General features: G+C 38.9%; 1 protein-coding gene and 1 long non-coding RNA gene across 7 annotated transcripts in view; one reads left to right on the top strand and one right to left on the bottom strand.

Annotated features, from left to right (window-relative positions):
- Window positions 1-9,560, top strand: part of LOC144616094 (uncharacterized) — a 65,474-nt gene extending 55,914 nt beyond the window's left edge. Inside the window, exon 3 of the long non-coding RNA XR_013555007.2 lies at window positions 7,387-9,560. This is a non-coding gene — a long non-coding RNA (uncharacterized LOC144616094). The remainder of the gene's footprint in view (window positions 1-7,386) is intronic.
- Window positions 1-22,458, bottom strand: part of SORBS2 (sorbin and SH3 domain containing 2) — a 183,700-nt gene that overhangs the window by 105,025 nt on the left and 56,217 nt on the right. The window lies entirely within an intron of this gene.

Here is a 22,458-nt window from a genome sequence, read left to right as displayed (position 1 = left end):
TTGTAGACCCAAATTGAAGCACCAAGAACATCTATAAAACTATAGAACTAAATTTTAGTTCAGCTAATGTGAGAAGTTGCCCAAAATATTTTCCATAGAATAATTTTAATCCAATAATTGCTAGGGTTATTTTGAAATTGACCTATTTACAGTTCAGATGTTATTTAGAAGAAAGGAAGCACAGTCTAAGTGGTAGGAAAACATTGAGGGATGTTAGATTTTTTAGAGACATAGTTTAAACACAAGAATACAAATGATGCATGCTGAGGTTATGCACCAGATTTTGACCAGAATTAACTTTGGAATGGATCATGTGTACCATTCTCTTTGGATAAACTATTGAGTGGCCAATGCGTGTCTGGCTCTGTCTTTCTTTCCCTGGCAGTGGTAGGATTAGAAGTATTTTTTTTAAGTTTTTAATTAATTAATAAATTTATTTTTGAGAGAGTGAGAGAAAGTGCAAGCAGGAAAGGGGCAGAGAGAGGGAGAGACAGATTCCTGAGCAGGATCCTTACTGTCCGCGCAAAGCCTGATGCAAGGCTCCAACTCACCAACCTTGAGATCATGACCCAACCCCAGATCAAAAGTGGGATCTTAACTGACTGAGCCACCCAGGTACCCCCCCCCCTTTTTTTTAAAGGGATTACAAGTATTATTGTTATTATTATTTTTAATGTTTATTTATTTTTGAGAGAGAGAGACAGAGACAGAGAGACAGAGCACGAGCAGGGGAGGGGCAGAGAAAGAGGGAGACACAGAATCTGAAGCAGGCTCCAGGCTCTGAGCTGTCAGCACAGAGCCCAATGCAGGGCTGGAACTCATGAACCACGAGATCATGACCTAAGTGGAAATCGGACGCTCAACCGACTGAGCCACCCAGGCACCCCAGGATTAGAAGTATTCTTAAGTGCCAAATGATTTTATTTCTTAATTACAATCAAATGACTTAATGTAGGTTGATTACAATTTATCTTTTCTATCAATGTGCTGTTTTGAAATTTTCACAGGAAATACCCCAAGTAGATTATTTTATCCTTTACAGTCTTTGCATTTAGAAAGATAAGTATCCACCTCAAGCCCTTTTCTGAATGGGTTCCCTGAATTGACAGCTGGTATATGACACTGACTCAGAGGCTCCTCGGACATCACAGTTGATAGTAAGGTCATGGTTGTCCATGTTCAGCCTTCAATAACTAAAAATTCCTCCCAACATTCCCCAGCTAATGGTGCCTGAAGATGAGTCCTTATTATTCAAGAGCCAAATCATCCACAGCATTTATATGCGAACGCTGGGGTAAGAACACATTCAACATCATTTCTAGGAATAAGGAGAGATCATTACCATGAATAGTGAAGAACAAAGAACATGAGGTCATTGATTATTTTTATAAGAATATACAATATATTTTTAACAAAATTTAACCAAAACATTCTTTTATATCAAATATCCTGATACCTGGAAAAATTTCCTGAGGAGGAATAGCATGTTTAAAATGGAAATTAGCAATTTTTCTTTTGAGACTTTACAAAGCAACCTAGTCAAAATTGGTAACAGATTTTTCCTGAAGACTATACTGGTTAGAAGTCAATCACTTGGTAAATAATTTTCTTTCTGGAGCTTTCCAAAGCCTCAAAGTCTGTGAATCACTCTCTTCTTTATTTTATTTTTTTTTTTAATTTTTTTAACGTTTATTTATTTTTGAGACAGAGAGAGACAGAGCATGAACGGGGGAGGGTCAGAGAGAGAGGGAGACACAGAATCGGAAGCAGGCTCCAGGCTCTGAGCCATCAGCACAGAGCCCGACGCGGGGCTTGAACTCACGGACCGTGAGATCGCGACCTGAGCCGAAGTCGGACACTTAACCGACTGAGCCACCCAGGCGCCCCACTCTTCTTTAATTATAAAAGAATGCTGACTTCTTTTCACCTTACATGGTCATGTGATTTAATTGAAAAATATTTATTTATAAATATTTAATTTAAATATATTCCTCTAGTGTCCTACCTTCATTGGATCTTTAACTTTTATATTGAGGATGCTTATAGGTTACATCTAAATACTGAAAAATGAATGCCTTTTTTTCTCTAAAACAAAGTCAGTTGTTCAAAAGTACTAGAAAAATTCCACTGGTTTCTATTATGTAAATCTAAAGCCAAATGGGTTCCCAATTAAAAAAAAAGCAGATTTCTAATGGGGATCTGATGAGTCAGGCACATTATCAAAGAGACAAGTGAGGAATTAATAGAATATAGGAACACATGTTACAGGTGAACTGAGTAGTGTTGGAAGGATAGGTTACGGAGTCAGGCAGACCTAGATGCAAAATCCAATTCTACCTATTTCCAGTCATCTAAACAATTTATACTAATGTCGTGATCTTCTTCTACAATAGCAACAGCAGCAGGATCAAACCTATCCCCGTCCCCTCTGCAGTAAACCATCCCCAAATTGGCATCATTCTCATTCCCCGATATTTCAGGTACTTTGAGGCATACCTTTTATCTTGGACTGAGTCTTGACAAAATGATCTAGACTTCCCTGAAAGTATATAGGACATTATTTTATTGCTTTAAATTGAAGTCAGATGGGGTGCCTGGTGGCTCGGTTGGTTAAGCATCCAACTCTTCATTTTGGCTCAAGCCATGATCTCAGGGTTTGTGAGATTGAACCCTGAGTTGGGCCTCAATGCTGTCAGTGTGGAGCCTGATTGGCATTCTCTCTGTCTCTCTCTCTCTCTCTCTCTGTCTGCCCCTCCCCTGCTCACCCTCATTCATGTGCATGCATGCATGCACTCTCTCTCTCTCTCTCTCAAACATTAAATCATGAGTACCTATGGTTTATTATTAACTACAGAAATAGTTAAATCAAACACTTGTTTCCTAGCCCAGCTAAGTTATTGCTAGTGAACCTAAGGGAAAGTGACACTTAAAGGTTGTAACAATTAGCTTTTTATAAATCCTTTTTCCATTACCTTTGACAGCTTATAGCCCAAGGGTGACAGTCAGAAGAAAGAGATGTCCATAACATGTCACACAAAAAATTGTGTGACAAATTACAGTGATAACATCCTGATGACAGCCATTTCTGTTTAGTTCTGTGAGTGAAAGTATCTCCCCTTCATTCCACCATTATACAGACTACCATAAATTTTTATTTTCAGCAGCAAGTCTTTGATCTTTTAAAAGAATCATTTGTTTCTTTTCTAATTTGGAAGAAGGAAAACTGTCTGTATTTGTGGATAACATATTATATATAGAAAACCCTAAAAATTCCACCAAATTCCACCAAATATTAGAACTAATAAACAAATTCAGTAAGGTTTCAGGATTCAAAACCAATATGGAAAACCAGTGTATTTCCAGACACTAATAATGAAATATCAGAAAGAAAAATTAAGAAAACAATCACATTTATAATTGCATTAAAAGAAAAACTACCTAGGAGTAAATGTGACGAAGGACGTGAAAAATCTGTGCACTGAAAACTATAAGACATTGATTAAAGAAATGGAAGAACACACAAATACTCTGGATTGGAAAGAATTAATATTGTTAAAATGTCCGTACTACCTAAGACAATCTACAGGTTCTATGTAATCTTTATCAGAATTCCAATCACATTTTTCACAGAAATGGAACAAAAAAAATCCCAAAATTTGTGTGGAACCCCCAAAGACCCCAAAACAATCTTGAGAAAGAAGAAACAAAGTGGGTGTTATCATACTTCCTGATTTCCAGCCGTAATCAAAACAGTATGGTATTAGCATAAAAAAAGACACATAGATCAATGAAACAGGATAGAGAAGTTAGGAATAAACCCATTTATATGTGGTTAATTAATTTGACAAAGGAGCCAAGAAACTCAATGGGGAAAGGATAATGCCTTCAATAAATGGTTTGAGAAAACTGGAAAGCTAAGTGCAAAGGAATGAAACTAGACCCCTCTCTCACACCATACACAAAAATTAACTCAAAATTGATTAAAGACTTGAAGGTAAGACCCGAAACCATAACAATCCTAGAAGAAAATAGGGTGTAAGCTACTTGACATTGGACTTGGTGATGAGTTTTTGGATTTGACAATAAAAACAAGGCAATAAAAGCAAAAATAAACAAGTGGAAGTACATCAAACTAAAAACTTCTGCACAATGGGGTGCCCGGCTGACTCAATTAGAAAAGCATGAAACTTTTGATCTTGGGTTGTGAATGTGAACCCCATGTTGGGTGTAGAGATTACTTAAAAAATAAATAAACGTTTTACAAAAATAAAAACAAAAACTTCTACACGGCAAAGGAAACCAATAAAAGGAAAAGGCAGCCTATAGAATGGGAGAAAATATTTGAAAGTCATGTGTCTGATAGGGGATTAATATCCGAAATACGTAAAGAACTCATACAACTCAATTGCAAAACAGAGCCCCCCAAACCAAACAACAACAACAACAACAACAACATTTGATTAAAAAGTGAGCAGAGGAAATGAATAGACATTTTCCCAAAGAAGACAAACACATGGCCAACAAGTACATGTAAAAGTTCTCAATATCATTAATCATCGGGAAAGTGTAGTTCAAAACCAAGACCTAACTCCTCATGCTTGTTAGAGTGACTATCATCAAGAAGACAAGAGCTAACAAGTACTGGTGAGGAAGCTGAGAAAAGCGTACCCTCGGGCTCTGTTGGTGGGAATAAATTGGTGCAACCACTATGGAAAACAGTATGAAGCTTCCTCAAAAAATTAAAAATAGGCCTACCATAAGATCCAGCAGTCCCTCTTGGGGTATATATCCAAAGAAAATGAAAATAGGATATTGGAGAGGTATCTGCACTCCCATATCTATTTCAGTGTTATTCACAACAGCCAAGATATGGAAACAGCCTAAGCATCCATCAACTGATGAATGGATAAAGAAGATGTGATATGTATACACACACACGCGCGTGCGCGCGCGCACACACACACACACACACACACTGGAATATTACCCATGAGAAAGAAGAAAATCCTGCCACTTGAGGCAACATGGATGGACCTTGAGGGCATTATGCTAAGTGAAATAAGACAGAGAAAGACAAGTGTTGCATGGTATAATTTATATGTGGAACCTATAAAAAAAAAATTGAACTCATAGAAACAGAGAGTGTAAAATAGTTTCCAGGGGCTGGAGGATGGGGAAGATAAGAAGTTGGTAAAAGTTATAAGATGGATAGGATCTGAGGATATTATGTAAAACACGGTGTCTCTGATTGATTAACACTGTATTGTATACTTAAAATTTGCTAAGACAGTAGAGCCCAAATGTTCTCACCAAAAATAAAAGGGTGTGTGTGTGTGTGTGTGTGTGTGTGTGTACATATGTGAGGTGATGGATATGTTAACTAGATGGCAGGAATCCCTTCACAATGTATAAATATATCAAATTACCATGATCGTACACTTTAAGCGTCTTAGAATTTTATATGTCAATTATACATACCTCCAATAAAGTTGAAATGAAAAAAAAAGCTAATAAACACTTTTGTGCCATGTAAAAGAAATAAAGTAATAAAAGAACTGTTAAATTATGAGCTTCGCTAAATAAGTTTTCCCCTACTTTCAATTTTCAAAACTTCCATCTTAATTTTTATACATTGATATCACAAAATGATCTGATATAAAGAAAACTCTAATCTAGTTTTGCATGTTTCATACTTAGAATTTAATGGATGTGAACATTAAACGCTGTGGTAGGAGAGAGAAGTATCATTTTATGTGTGTTTTATTTTTTTAAATCCCAGCTTTGGAAAAGGATCTTAGATCAGTCTACTCATTTTTGAGATTAGACATTTCAGGTAAGGAAAAATGACTGCTCCAAGGTCAAATACCCTCAAAAGTACTCAGATGTGGCTTCGCTCCCCTGACTATAAGCAAAGAACATGCATCTCCCTTTAAGGTGTCTCGAAATGTCAGTTGAAATCAAGATAATTTCCCTCGATACGTTACAATTAATTAGAACGCATAACGTTAAACATAGTGCTTAAGTGCCGAATCATATGTGGCAGGGTTTAAAGGAAAGAATGAAATATCAGAAGGCTAAACTGGTTGACGAATAAAAAAGGGCTTTTGACAGAAGTCTACTTATTTTTCTAATACTAATATGCAAATAGTGGCTGTTTATGACAAGGATTCCTTCTGCCCAACTCCCGTAGTCGAAATGGAAACCTTTGTTTAGCTAAAGCCCAGACCAATAGCTATAGATGGCTGTATTTTCAGAAAACCTCGGAATCTGAAGTTAATAAGTATGTTTATTCGAATGTATTTCCATGTATTGCCATGTGTATTTCCATGGCAATGTTATTTTATGAAGTGACTACCGTTAAATAATCCTGCTTATTGTTAACTGACTGTGAAAAAAAGTTACGTGTTTCTTCTGATTGAACACACGGGCTTCCAGAAACACCAGAAATAATGCTTCTATAACTTAGCGATGTCAAAGTGCCCTTCGACCATATTATTCAGTACACTGCCAGTATTATTATAAACCTGTGTTTGTATGTGTCTCAGATATCAAATGGTGAAACTCTATTTGCTATGTGAAATTTGGGAAAAAAATCTTGGGGGGTGGTGGCAGAAATTTGCTTCAATTATTTTTTTTAATGTTTATTTTTGAGAGAGAGAGAGACAGAGTGTGAGCGGGGAAGGGGCAGAGAGAGAGGAAGGCACAGAATCCGAAGCAGGCTCCAGGCTCCGAGCCGTCAGCACTGAGCCTGTCGCGGGGCTCGACACCGTGGACAGGGAGATGACCACCTGAGCGGAAGTCAGAGGCTTAACCAACTGAGCCACCCAGGTGCCCCTTCAATTTGTTCTTTAAAAACCCATGGAAGATAATAGTGGGCCAATGGGGGAAAATGCGGGAAAGCTTGCATTTATTAAAATTCGACATTTCTGGAATTTTTTTCAACAATGGAGAGTTTGTGACATTATTCATTTGGATCTAGTGAAAATAGGTAATAACGATAGTTATCTTTTATTGTGAAGATTATTTACTTTTGATAAAAGAAGTGTATAATCCTCCTCCTCATCATCATTTTCATATTGCTATTCATTGGCGCACAAGAATGGCTTGCTAGATCTTGGCAAGAAATTTGGCAAACTTCTTCATGACATCTCTGTGGTCCTGCAATTTGGCTAAACCACGTCACTTTATCTGAAGTAAGTCTAGGGGCTTTACCAGACTATGAACTAAGAGCGACATAGTTGTTGGAAAATATAATTAAATTGATATATAAGGGAATAGTGGTTATTGTATAAATCAAGAAGGATGTGTTCCCACTTTTACAGCTGTGTTAGGGCCTTGTTACCCCGATTTAAAAATGCCCTCTTTTTGTGTTTGTCCATGAACTAGCCTGTCATGGATGCGAGCATGTAAGCAGACTTTGGAGGCTCTCACTGACTGCTGAAGGGAGGCTAGATGAGGCCACTGAGTGATTTGGTAGAAACAACATAATGAGCTACCAGGTGAGTGTTAGCAGCAGTAAGAAAAATTATTGGCATATCCATTGTTTTCGTTGTTGTTGCTGTTTTTGTTTCTTTCATCTCAGGGAAATCATCTCAGTGGCTTTCAGGGTTAATGCTCTCAAATAATCCACATTTATGCTTTGCATTGACGGGCAGACAGATGCCTAACAGTTCCAACTAGAAGTTTTAGTATTCCCTTAAGATGTACCTGAATTTAAGAAACATGATATCCAAATTGCTGGGTTTTTAACAATCTGGTTTATAACTCCCATTGGAAAGAAAGTAAATGAGCCCATCCTAAAACTAAAAGCTTTACGATTTCTGAATTATACAGCAAAACAGGGGTTGGTATCTATTGCCCTTTTGTTCAGCAAAATGCCCACCCAAATGACGTCACTTCTAGTTCTTACCCAACTCCCATGTCCCCAGCATTCTTCCTTTTTTATACCTAATATAGTCCTTCATACCCTGCCACTATTTAAAGCTAAAACTTTCACTCAATCTACCTAAAATAGGCAAAGAAAACAAAATACAAATTTATACTTAAATTATACATTGGAGAACGCTGAAACTTATTTGAACTAAGATTTTGTCATTTTATAATATCCTTACTTATTTGACATGGTGGCTAAATCCCAAAATGGTTGGAATGTTCTTTAAGATGTTTGTTGGGTATATTTCAACATATGTAGTTAAACCTTATTCGATCTACTCTTTATCAGTCTTCTGTCCGCCCCCACCCCCCCAGCCCCTTTATCTATGGAAACAAGTGCTCCACTTTTTTCCATCTGCCCTGGATCTCCACTGCTCTTTGAAAAGCAGAAAAGATTTCATCTTGAGTTCCCAACGGCATGAGGACATAAGCTGTTTCAGGGCAGGCTGGTTTCACCCCGAGGTGAAGCAATGGCATGGAGTCTTGAATGTAAAGACCCAGGCTGGGCTTTCTGTTCACACGGACTCCACTGTTCTACTTCAGGTCCACAGGTGGAGGCTGTGTCTGTGTGGACATCCCCACACAAAAATCTGATACTCACTGACTTCAGTATCATTTCTTCTTTTTTAATGGGGAGCAAAAGCATTGCCTCATTTCTGTTGCAGCGTTTGGTAATGGAAATCTAGAAACTGAGTTGTGACCTTGTGCCATGATACTGATTCATCAAATGTATTTGAGGAGAGGGATCACTTTTCTATAGTACATAGAAAATTTCTAATGTGAATTCATTATTGTTTGGATGTTGGCTGAGTTCCTGTGTCGGAGTTAAGGATAAGAAAATGTAGGTCATCATATTGCAATATATAAATATATAAATCTATTATACACCTTAAACTTATACAATGTTGTAAGTCAGTTATATGTCGATTTAAAAAAAAAGTAGCTCCTATGGGGAGGGAACAAAAACAATAGATAGGCTCAGAGTTAGTAACTTTCTTGTAGGAGTGGCAACTTCAGAAATATACATATACACTCATCAACAGCTGGTAAGCGGCAGAATCAGGATTCAACAACTCAGATTTTAGGGAACTTTCAGGTACTTGCTTTTAACATTCCATTATATTCTAAAGTGAGTATCAATATTAAGTCTTATGTGTGAATGTGTGCTTGGGCAAACCACCACACTCCTTTGGGCCTGAGCTTTTTCGTTTATAAAACGAAAGACTTGTTTTAAAATTCAAAAGCACATAAGGTCCTTTTATGGTCTGAAATTTTCCTAAACCCAAGAAGCGTATATTTGGTTGACAAATATTTATTGAGCTTTCACATACAAACCAATATTCTTATCAACAAGATTATATATGATACTAAGCAGAATCTAACTGGAAGTCAATATATTTAAAAACTTTTTTTTATGTTTATTTTTTGAGAGAGACAGAGTATGAGTGGGGGAGGGGCAGAGAGAGAAGGAGACACAGAATCTGAAGCAGCCTCCAGGCTCTGAGCTGTCAGCATAGAGCCAGATGTGGGACTCGAACCCACGGACCATGAGATCATGACCTGAGCGGAAGTTAGCCACTCAATCGACTAAGCCACCCCGACGCCCCAGAGGTCAATATTTTAATGACTCATTTATATATTAAAATTCAGAAGGAGACTTTTAAAGAACCGTCTTTCTTTTTTCTTTTTATTTATTTTGAGAGAGAAAGAGAGAGAGAGAGAGTACATGAGCAAGGGAGGACAGAGAGAGAGAGAGAGAGAATCCCAAGGAGGCTCTGCACTGTCAGTGCAGAGCCTGATGTGGGACTCAGACTTACGAACTGTGAGATCATGACCTGAGTGGAAATCAGAGTCAGATGCTCAACCGAATGAGCCACCCAGGTGTCCCAAAGATCTGTATTTCTAATAGCATCAGAATGAAATGGACACGTATTAATCCAAGTCAAAGCCATTATCCAAATCTGTCTCCCTCTTGGCTGCCCAGGTTACTTAACTCCAGAAACAAGATCTATGGGATTCTCTCTCTCTAACATTATTGTCTTCCCTATTAACTCAAAAACCCTTCAACTGAGATGATCAATTTTAGGATTTCATCTTGCCTAAAATCACATCCATTTTATAAACCGATACCAAAGCAATTTGCCTAAAAGTAAACTTCAGTCAATAAATTATCATCACCTTTGTAAAGTCTTTTCTCATCATGGGTGGTGTGGTGTTGGTAGAGACATTGGGGGGGTGACAAGAATCATTGATCATTTTGTTTTCTATTAGCGTTGGTGGGCGAGAAATCCTTCAAAGCAGATGAGTGGTGAATGCAGGTTCGCATTCCAAATGTTAACATTCTTTTGCCTGTCTCGTATTTCAAAGAGTTGTCTATTGACCTTTGAAGAGACAGAAGGCTGAGAGATCTTCAGCACGTTGTGTTCCAAACCAATAATTTCATTACATTTTCTTTCTGGCTCAATCAGTCACATCATCACTTGCTAAATTGCCATAGCATGGGAGGTACTGTGACATTTGAAGTTACTTTTCACGTGGATGATTACTGCTCCAGGCTTTGCTTACTGTTGAAAAAGTTAGGTATCGGGCCCACAAACAAATTGCCAAAGTCTTATGAGCCACAAAAATTTTGGTCAGCCTGCTCCCCTTTTCAGAAGTTTTGGAATTAGAACGTTTACCTGATATGATTTAATATGCTTGGCCATTTGTAAAACTACTATGTGATGAATGTATCATTAATTTGGAGTGATTGAGAAAGACCATCTGAATTAGGGAGAAGGGTGAATTGTGGAATGGTTGTGAAGAAACAATTTATTTTCCTTTAAAAATATAGATTAACTCTAGGTCCAGGAAATAATGTCCAGACTGGGTCCTTTAGGGTCCTATTTTAATGAACGCATAAGAATGATTTGTACACACAATGTCAATTCACATGTAGTAAGTGTTTCAAAAAAGGTTTCAAAAAAGCCTAAGGATTTATGCTAGCATTTTGTTTAAGATCCTAGCTTTTAGGGGCACCTGGGTGGCTCCGTTGATTAAGCGTCCGACTTTTGGTTTTGGCTCAGGTCGTGATCTCATGGTTTGTGAGTTCGAGCCCTGCATCAGGCTCTGCACTGACAGTGTGGAGTCTGCTTGGGGTTCTCTATCTCTCCCTCTCTCTCTGCCCCTCCTGTACTCTCTCTCAAAATAAATACACTTTAAAAAAAGAACCTAGCTTTAATATCACAAAAGGTAAATGACAGCCTAGACCCTCATCCAATTATCACAATTTCCAAATTGTACGTTTAAGATACAGTTCAAATATACTTTATATTTATTCCCCACTTCATACTGGGCTCATGATATTCTCCCCTCCCCAAACCTCATCCCATTTTCCATCATTCCCTGTCTCAAGCAATGGCACTAACTATTCTTTATTTAATTCGTTAATCCATTAATCAAAAAATTGGAAGCCAGTCACTGTATAACTAGAACTTAGTGTTTACTCGTGTCATTTCTTTCTCCCTTAACTCTCTGTGTTTTGAGAAGTAAAACAAGAGACATTCAGCTCTAGAAAGGACAAAATACGTCTAAGCCCCTCGGTTCATTTGGCCAAGAGATTTATGTGTGAGATGATAAGCATTTTTAGTTTTTTGGATTTTATACAGGCCAAATCCAGGTTAAGCACAGTGACAGTTTAATACCCAGAGTAGGGGAGATGGGAGCACATGACCAACTAATGGTGATAGAGACTAATATTATGGCTTCATGTCCCCATGGCAGCAGTGAACCCGAAATGGATGATCTTCTAGTAGTAAATATGTAGGAGCAGATAAAAGTGGGAGAAAAAGTAACACACACACACACACACACACACACACACACACACACACAGTCTGTTTTCCCTGCCCAATTCTCACAGGCCACTTGTTTCCAGATACTTTTATCCTCTTGGTTCAGTGTATGACTACTTCAAAGATGGCGAATGTTAAAGTTTCAAAGAAGTAACCATATCACTTTTGGTCAGATTTCTTACCTAGTGAGACAAAGACTATTCTTGTCTTAGCAAAAACTCTTTAGCAACACATGCAATGAGATGAATAACTGTAATACAGGACATATTCATTACTCAGGTACTTAAAGTTTAGTATTGCATATTCTATAAGCAGACACTAATCGTGGGGGCTTTTCTTAGCTTCTTCTCTGCCACCCCTTCCACCCCTAATGATATCTGGGTGGTAGAATTTGCTCGGTAAATATACATACAATGAAGGTATCCTCATTTGTGGGCGTGAAGGAATGCTTGCCATTATAAAGCAGTTTGTCAGGGAGAGAGACCGTGCAAAGAAGCTTGACAATTGCCCTCAATTGCCCATTACAGTCCCTGCCTACATTTTTACTAGATTATCTATGACCTTCCTAAGTTTTTCTTATCTGCATGTAATGGTGTCTCTTCTGGAATATGTCACTTCACGACTCTTTGAATGATTTAGAGGTATCAGGCTAACAAATCCACACTCATTCCTGAAAATCAATGGCAAATGTTGAGGTTGGTGGAGCCCGTTTTGGTGGTTGGCAGGATGGCTTTATTTGAAATGTGAAATGTATTTAAGAAGTTATTTGGAATCCCGGAGTATCGGTACTAGTAATGAATATGCTATGCTTGCCACACTGATTCAACCAATGCCAAATCACCGGTTTATATCATGCATTTTAAACAAACGTGTCTTCACTGTCTGAACCCTAAACAGTCACATGACCTGTCATTTTGTTTTTCCAAGAGAAGAAGACTAATAACATTATTTATTTTAGAAAAATCCTCAGTACATATGGTGTTTGTATCTATCTTGCTACTCCTTTTCCCAGCCAAAATGGATCAACACATACAAACAATCCCTCACCTGTGTTATCTTTTAATTATTTGTAATATAACATCACTGGGATTGATTCTAGCAACAGACAATGATTGTCGTTACTTTGGGGGGCGTGTCTCAAGGATACATAACTGGATAAATTGTGATTCTTGGTTCATGACAAAGCCTTATCATAGGTCCATGTGTCTCTTCTTCTCTCTCTTCCTCCCTTCCCCCTGAATACCTACACACCTGCCGTCTAAAGCAAGAGATAGACTTGGATAGGAACCTGCATCTAACCAGATGGTCTGGGCCACTGTTTCATCTTTTATTTCCCCATACCTCAAGTAGTGGTCATTCTGAATTCCATGTGGGTCATTCTCTTGCTTTCCTTTTTATGAGTTTCCTTGAACATATGTATCCTTTATTTTAGTTGTTTTTATCTTTATAATGATGTCATCATGCTGGATATAATTGTATTGCTAAAATTCATCTTTATTGTTGCCTGTTCCTATAGTGTGCTCATTTTGCCTCCTGTATAATATTCTATTGTGTGAATATACCAGTTTGCATATTGACTTTCTTGTTCAGGACATTTGGGTTGCTGCTAGATTTTGCTATTTTGCTATTCTGAATAGTGCTGCTATGAATATTTATGTACATGTTTCTTACTGCTTTGCTTATTAATTGCTTGCCAGAGAACTTAAATGGTAATAATAGCTTTTAAGTGCTTTCTGTGTGCCAGGAACTATTTTAAGTGTATTTACATATATATTAATTCACTTGAGGCTCACAACAGCCAGATGAGGAAAATACTGTTGTTATTTTACTGATTTAAAAAAAAATGAAAACTCAGAGAAGTTAAGAAACTTGCACAAGATCACACAGCAATTAAGTAGCAGAGTCAAGCTTGGGAATCCAGGCGGTTTGGCTTTAGAATTTATGTTCTTAAACACTGCACTAGAATGTCTTTCTTAGATCTAAGAATCTGAAGGATTACAGCAGTTTATAAATATGTAACTTAGGTATTGACCAAAATTTCAGCCCAGGACCACTATAATTTGGATCCATCCATGTGTAGCATAACCTGTAATGAGCAATACTGAAAATTCTCGTGCATATTATAACTACCCTAAAACATAGTGCGTATAAACTTCGTTGTGTATTTTTTTTAATCATAGGCATAAGCTTCTTTGTGAAACTGTTTCAAGGAGAGGATCACTGTGCTGTTTTTGTTTTTGTTTTTGTTTTTGTTTTTTTAAGTAATCTCTGCACCCAACACGGGGGCTTGAACTCACTACCCCAAGATGAAAAGCTGCACACTCTCGAGCCAGCCAAGTGCCCCTAGGATATTCGATGCTGCAGATATACCTCCACACCAGTGGTGGAACTTCTCTGAGGCATTTCCTGCAGACATCCCCGAGCGCATCATTCCAGATCACAGTCCTACCATGCTCCAGGCCTATCTTCATTCCCTTTGAAGGAGCAGCAGCTTTTTCTATGTCTTTGTGCTAAGGGCACAATCTGGGCCCTGGGGGGCTCTCACATGATCAGATAATGAGTTTAAGGCAGAGGTGACTTGGATTCTTAATTTTCAGAGGAAGAGATGCTCTTAGATCAAGAGCAAAAATGCTCATCAGTCAGTAAAGCAGCACCCTCAAAAGTGTATGGAAGTTGTGGCAAACATCGGTCATGTCATTCCTAAGGTTTCTATTTGTTACTACCTAACAACTCGTAGTCAAAACATTTAGTCCAGAAACTCTATTGTCATAGATACAGGTAAAATATAAAGACAGGAAGCACAGACGGCATTTGTTTATTTTGTGAGCACCGAAGCCATCATCAGGGCCACCCTTCGTGGCTCCATTTATTTCTTGTTCATCCTGATTCTGAAGGTTTAGTCTCAAGAGGAAGAAGAATGAGCCATCAGTTGGATGAGTCATATTTTTGTTATAATCACAGGAACATTCAAAAATGAAATCATTTAATTCAGCTGAACAAACCTTATAAAAAGTAAGTTACTTCATATACATTTGGCAAAAGACTAATTAGCTATTTTGAGCTCTTCCTGGAATTATCTTGCCCATTCTTTCCACCCTCCATGACTCCCGCTTCCAGCTCTCTCCTTGCCCAGTGCTTTCCTGGTCGTGTTAATGAAAAAGAAAGGAGGAAGAAACATGTGGTTTTGACGACCTTCAAATCATTAAGGCAAAGGGGGAAGAGGCCCCACAACCAGTCGTCTTTGAAAAGTGAGCATCTTTCAAAGATACAAATATTTTTGAGACATTTTAATATTATCTTTATCATTGCTTTTACATACTCTGAATTAGAACATTATTTCTGGATTTCCCATCTTTAGCTATATCTGTATTGGCTTCTGTGTGCGTGTAGATGTATATATCTCTCCCCCTTTTCTCTTTCTCTCCAGGCAGATTTTCCAATATGTATCAACACATAAAAGTCAATGCTGATTACATAGATATTTGAATTCCTCTTCTACCATTTGTCAAAAATTTCAATTCAGTTCTTGTGAACCAAAGAGCTCTCCAGCAGTTTTTAATTTTTATTTTTAAAAAGGGCACTAAGTTGACAACAAGGGAGCTTACATTTTGTTAAAACTAAATGGGAGGTTTCAAAGAAAGACTAATCTTTGGCATTAGGGTCAGGATAATTACTAGCGACTTTTTTTCTCCAATGTTCTAAGGGTTTGTGAAGCATTTTTGTTACTTTAAAACTACAATGAAAACAAGCATATAAGTAAATTGCAGCATACCCACACACTTGCATTTAAGAGAAGATAGCCCCGTGCATGGCAGAAAAATTGACCTACTTATTCCCTGGTGTAAACATTCATGCTCCCTTTCACATCTTGGATTACCTTGTTGAAACTTGTTTTCAAAGTTTACCTCAAGCTCTCTATTGCCCGGCACCCTGGCTCAATCACCCACAGCTTTGCCTGTATTTCTGGAGCCTTACCACATGAGCCATTCGTGTGAAATATACGCTGAGATACAAACTCACGCAGCATTCTGATGTGATTGCCGTTTTATTTAACTTTTTAGATGCATTGCCTTTCTAGCTACATTTTAAGTACCTTGAGGGGGGAGAGACAAAGTCACTTAAAGTTTTTGGCTTCAGTTTCCTCATCTGTAAAACGAGTGGGACTAGACCTTTCTTTATCGACTCTAGCAAGCTGTGATTCTGGTTCCCAGGACTCGAAGTCACCATGATGCTTTTTTTTAGCTTTGCTTCCACAAAACTCTCGTTAGCCCAGAGATCCTAAAACCTAAACCAGAAGCCACAGAGCAATCCCTCAGGCTTCTGGAGGCATTATTATTCCTCATCCTGAGTTGTAAGACAGCAACATGTGAGTGGTCCAATTAAGAGTTCAAACTCATTACTTCCATCATTTTTTGTTAAATAGGCAAAAAAGGATTTTTTCTATTGCTCATGGAGTGTCTGAGTATTTTTTTTTTTATTTTAGATCTAAAATATAGATAGGTTTAGATCTGTATTTTATTTATTTATTTATTTAATATGAAATTTATCGTCAGATTGGTTTCCAAACAACACCCAGGGCTCATCCCAACAGGTGCCCTCCTCAATGCCCATCACCCACCCTCCCCTCCCTCCCACCCCCCATCAACCCTCAGTTTATTCTCCGTTTTTAAGAGTCTCTTATGGTTTGGCTCCCTCCCTCTCTTTTTTTTTTTTTCCTTCCCCTCCCCCATGGTCTTCTGTTAAGTTTCTCAGGATCCACATAAGAGTGAAAACATTTATTTACCCCAAATTTTCAAGATGGGTTGAATATGCTTTCTGCTGCATTTACCACTTAAGTTCTTTCCCACATTATGGCACGATGCCTCTACTTGTATTATGCTTGTTAGTGTCCCGCACTGAATCGTTTTTTGTTTTTCTCTTTGTGTTCTGTGCACGTTATACAGCTGCTTTACACAGCCCCCATTTTTCCAGGTGAGGAACTTGAGTTGTGTGTTAGCAGTGGCTGCTACTGGCCAACATGAGCACTGGCCAGTCTGTTTGGGACACCAGGGGACACACTGCTAGTGGAGATGTGTGCAGACCGTGCTGCCCGGTGGGGCACAGAGAAACCAAGTTCTTTGGGTGAACATTGCTAAGCCTTCGAGAGGCACCAGACCGAGTCCTCGCTCCATTAGCAAATTGCAAATCAATATGTCCAACACATAATAAGGATCCTACTAATTAGATATTTGGGATTATGTTAACACCGGTTTGATACCTTCTACAGTTAAGATCGAATTGCATAACTGCTCTAGCCAACTTTTTAGTATAGGTGTTTAGTTTCTCAAGTTTGACTAGAGAAATTTGTAGAACGTTATAGGTCTCACCAGTGTTTCAGTTCACACAGACTCTTGCCGTATGGCATCACCAAAGTGAGTTCTGAGGGACAAAAAACCCTACAGAAATTGCAGAGCCGGGGAAGCCTGTCTTTGGGCTCCTCCCACCCTCTCCGTGTTTTCCCCTCCCATCATCTCTTTGCATTATTATTATTTTTTTTGAACACAACTGGATCTACACTCTGGAGCACTTCTTACCATCTCTCCTCTTACGTGTTTATTATCTCTTTTCCACCATAAGAATGTAAGCAAAGTTCCCAAACTTATTTGGGGTTCAGGTGACCGTACTTAAGGCAGTCACAGAGTAAGATATGAATATGCTTGAAGGAGGGGCTATAGAACCTAAATTAGAGCTATTTGAAGATCCCTAAATTTCTCTCTCAAGTCCTGACCTGTCCTCCAAATTCCAGACTTGGAATGTGAACTGCCTACCCACACTTGGACGTGGCCAGTGTCCACCGGGGGCCCTTCAGTCACCCTGGCCCCTCCACTGCCCCCTCTCCTACCCTTTCCTGCAGCATTTCACTTCTCTGCAAACATCACCATTTCTGTTGCCCAGGCCAACCTATAGCCAAGCGACAGGATACAGCTCGTTTTTCTCTTGCATTTACGAGCAAATCCTACTATCTCTGCCTTCAAACTGTATCCAGAATCCAAATCCTCCTCATCACCTTCTCCACTGACACCTTCAACCTGAATTTAAGTCTGAACTATTCCAGTAGCCTTACAACTGGTCTCCCTTCATCCACTCACACTCTGTTCCCTAAGTACTGAGAATGAAGTCTCCAAAATCTGAGAGCGAGCACTCATCCAGCTGTTCAAAACCCTTCCATGGCTTCCCATCTCCCATCCTTACCATGGTCTGCAGGGTTCTCCATGCCCTGGGCCCTCATGATACCCCTGGCTTCATTGCTACCACCCACCCTCCATGCTTCCCCGCCCCAGGCTTGCTGACCATCTCACCGCTTCTGGGACATGCCAAGCCCACAGCGATCCCACAGTCTCTGCCACTGCTTGGGACCCTGCCTCTATGAATCCCTTTGGTTCTCCAGGTCTGTGCTCAAATGCCACTTTCTCAGAGACACCTGCCATAACCCCCCTCCGCCCATATATATAATGCCCGCCTCAGTATTTCCTTTACCCTTCGAAAGTTTTTTTTTTCTTCAGAGCACTTCTCACCATCTCTCATCTTAGATGTTTATTATCTCTTTCCCACCATGAGAATGGAAGCTCAGAAAACCAGGACCATTATGGGGAGAATGTGATTCAGAGTCAGGAAATTCAGTCATGGGGTGGAGTCTACAGAGATCCCACCTGCACAATGGCATCTTGTGGCCCCACACAGGGTAGTTAGGGGAAAGGATGAATATTACCGATGACTAAAGTCAATATATTTTTTTTCCCTTAGGAAATTCAGACAGGTAGTCAACTTTACCAACTTTTACCACTTAGGCAGCTTTATCCACTTTAGCCCTTAGGCGGCTGTGGAAACCTAGCCGTTGTGGACGAGAGCACAAAAGAAAATCAAAGAGTGGAACAAGTCAGTGCTTTATAACTTGAACAATAGAAACTATAATCATCACTTGCTTAATTGCTCCCCTATCATTCTATTTCAGCATTACATAAATTAATAGTGCCACATGTTCATACTAAACACCATTATTTGCCTTTGTTTTATTCTCATGTGAAACTAGACAGACATCACAATCAGACTTTGGACTCTGATCATGGGCATTGATTGCAAACGGTGCTGACGTAAGTCAGTGAAATCTGGAGTCGCCACCACTACTCAGGATCTGAATTTTCAATCCTGTAAATGTGACCGAATAGCTGCCACTTCTCCTAGGTATAACGAAAAGGTTACTTTCTTGGTGGTAACAGGTTTCCCTACTTAGTTGTAGACGTGGCTGATTTCCTATGTTGCATTTAATTTCCTTTAGTTTTGTTAAGATTTTGAATAATGAGGTACTGCCTTACACAATTCACACATGCATTTGAACGATCTGTCTTCGATTTCTTTCCAGAATAGTGTTCCAAATCATCGGAGGAGCCAGCAGATTGGAGTGTAGGATATTTCTGAGCAGGGTCTTACAGTAAATCTCAAAGCATGCCACCGGTCTGCTAGCTAGCCTCTGACGCTACAGTTGGTCTATACTTGACTTTTACCAATACACTGAGCCGACGGAGTGCAGAATAACGGCAGGTTGAGCAAACTTAATGTTTCTCTCTCCTTATTTAAATTTGCTTTAGGCTCTTTCCTGTCTCGTCAGCACCCAGAACTTGTAACCTAAAATTTGCACAGAAGTAATTTCAAACAGCTGTAACTACTGTAGCTCCGCCCCCTCCTTATCTGTGTGTTGCTTTCCCTCAATTCATTTACAGGGTCCACCGCCTTCTGGAAGCAGGTGTCCCTCCTTGTGATGTAGCCTCTGGTCAATAGTCGCCTAATGTTACGTCACAGGCCTGCGTCATTCGCCTCACTTCGTCTTGTTGGGTGGGCATTTTCTCATCTCGCCTCAGCCCCAGAAGGGTGAGTGCAGGACAATAAGATATTTTGAGAGAGAGAGAGAGAGAGAGACCACATTCACATAACTTTTGTTACAATACGTTGTTATAACTGTTCTATTTTATTCCTGTTGTTAATTTCTTTCTGTGCCTCATTTAGAAATGAAACTTTATCATAGATGTGTACATATAGGAAAAACTATAGTATATATAAGGTTGGGGACTGTCTGCGGTTTCAGGCATCCACGGGAGGTCTGGGATGGTGTCCCCTGAGGATGAGGGGGGAATGTCTGTAATGCCATCTTGCTGTCTCTGTGTCGCAGATCATTTTAAACTTTCACTTAGAAGTCATTTTCAGAGCACACGACTCCATGAAAAGATAAGGAATTGCGGTTTGGGACCACAATTTAAAGGCTTGTAAATCATCATTTAAAAAATAATCTGCTTTACAGTGGCGTTTTTCATGATGGGTTTTAGGAAATATCAGTGTTTTCTAGTATATCTACAAGAGTTTGTTTGCAAATAAAAACACATTTATTTTACTTAACCATTAGCTTTATACCACTTTTGGAAAGCATGCCTACCTAATTTGAGAGAGCAATACTAAGAGTAAAAGGGGGTGTCATGAATATTTATGCTGACTTCACAGGGATAAAGAGGGATTATCCCAGGCAATAATGCAAAACGGGGATGATTTAACAAAATTCATTCTGTTTTAATACTAACTTAGTCTCTAGCAATTTACAGCTTTCCTCTCCAAGAAATATTCCTGCATTCCGAGAAAGAGATAACATAAGTTGTGAAAAGGCATGTAACAAGGTCAAAGGGACAGATGTAAAACAAAATAATGTAACTTTTCAGGTTAAGGAAGAAAAATTTTAAATTAAATGCAAAAGAATGAAGGCAGAAAAAATGGGACTGACATTTTAAAATCAGAAAAAGCGTTGTAACGTTAACTACTTTTTTCCTAAGCCCTAATTTACCAGGATTAAAAGGCACTCCATTGAATTTAAAAACAATTTTTTTTCATGACAGTAGATTAAAAACTATTTTATTTAATGAGTAGGACATTTCCGGGCTCAACAATTTAAAATGCAAAAGATGGAAAATGGAGACAGAATCAAAACCCTTGGGAAGTATGCATGAGTGACAGCTTCATTCATGTTTCCCTCTCTTGGCTATGAATGGATTAAGGACACAGCTCAGAGGTAATAAAGGAAAACTATCTAAGTGCTCAATAGATAAATGACAAATACTAACTGCTCAGTAAATGTTTCTGGGATATGTAATAGAATATATTTTTTTAAAAGACTAGTCATGTTCACTCTACAACGTCCTATAATGCAAGTACTGAAGAATACTGAGCAAACCAAAAGTCCATTATGTTTCTTTAGTCTGCTCAAAGTGAGGTTGCGTTTCTATGTGCAAAACACAAGCCAGAGACCTAAAAGAAAGCAGTCTTCTTCCTCTTCAGAATAAATAGAAACAGACACGATTTCTTTATCATCAGGAGATTTTGTAGAAAAAGTATTTCAGGACTAATGTTATGATCCAACTTATGGGCTCTTGTCAAGAACCGTAGCATCACCTTCTGCCTTGTTTCCTGACGGAGCGATGGGACTGGTACCGGATAATGTCTACTGCGGGGACAGGCTAGTTTGTGATCCAGAGCGCAGACTTTGGGCCCAATCCAACTGGGTTAAAAGCTCATTCTACCATATCCACATGGATAACTTCAGGCAACATATCCTCTCTCTGAACCTACGAAGTTTCTTCCTCTATAAATAGGGATAACAATGGTGCCAACCTCCTAGAGTTGTTGAAGGAGCCAATGATTAATATGCACAAAGCACTTAGAAGTAGGTCTGGCACATCATGCCACAAATGTTACTACTGCTATTAAAAAGTCAGTGTTCCTTTGATGGTGATACTTGTGACTAGTGGCTGCATGATTTCAGATAGGGTTCCCTTTCTTTCCGTGGTCATTTGTTCAGATGACTTCTCTAGTCAGGTCTCCTCTTTTTATAAACTAATTATTTTGGGAATGTACTAAATCTTGGTTTGAAGACATGAAATAAATCCTTCTAAAGTCACATTTGTTTCTTTCCTGCACAGATGGCTGAGTAGAATCTGTGTTGATTGCACCTTTATTTTGTACATTAAGGCTCTAAGAACAGCGGCTTCCTGAGACTGACTGGGAAACTGTTTTGATTGACGGGTCTCACCAGGACACCAGACTGTGCAGACAGATAAGAAGCCCACTGGGAGAAGATATCAGGGAAGGTAAGAATGCCATGATCCCTTTATATGAGAGCTGGGAAACTGGCTCTGGGAAGGGGAAACTGCAGAGCAGCAAAATGATCTTGATTACTAGTGACATTTAATTGCAATTAGGTTTCTAACAACAGCAAAAAAAGATTATAAAACTCTTCGGTTTCTTTCACATCAAACTGCCCATGCTTGGAATATTGTCGTGTGCATTCTTCCTGCAACACCATCAAAAACAGGTTCACTGTATTTGCAACATACTGAGAAGAGTTAATGGCCAGTGCAGGAGTTCTCCTGGCTTCAGAGTTCAAAGTTATCTGCTCCCGGATTCAGCCACACAAATTATTCCCTGAGAGTAATCTTCAGTGAGTCGCTAGGAGATGACCGGTTTATGTTTTCCTTTGATTATAGGGCATAACCGCCCCACTGTCAAAATGCCAAAAGTTAAAAAAAACAAAAAAAAAAGGCAGTGATTGCTTAAGAAAAATTTTTTCCTGTTACTTGCAGTGAGGTATTGAAACCTGGACTATTTTGCATACAGGGAG

This window comes from Panthera onca, chromosome B1, assembly GCF_046562875.1.
Source record: "Panthera onca isolate mPanOnc1 chromosome B1, mPanOnc1 haplotype 2, whole genome shotgun sequence".
Taxonomy (NCBI): Eukaryota; Metazoa; Chordata; class Mammalia; order Carnivora; family Felidae; genus Panthera; species Panthera onca.
The sequence above is the reverse complement of the archived record's forward strand: the minus strand, read 5'-3'. Positions and strand labels throughout refer to the sequence as shown.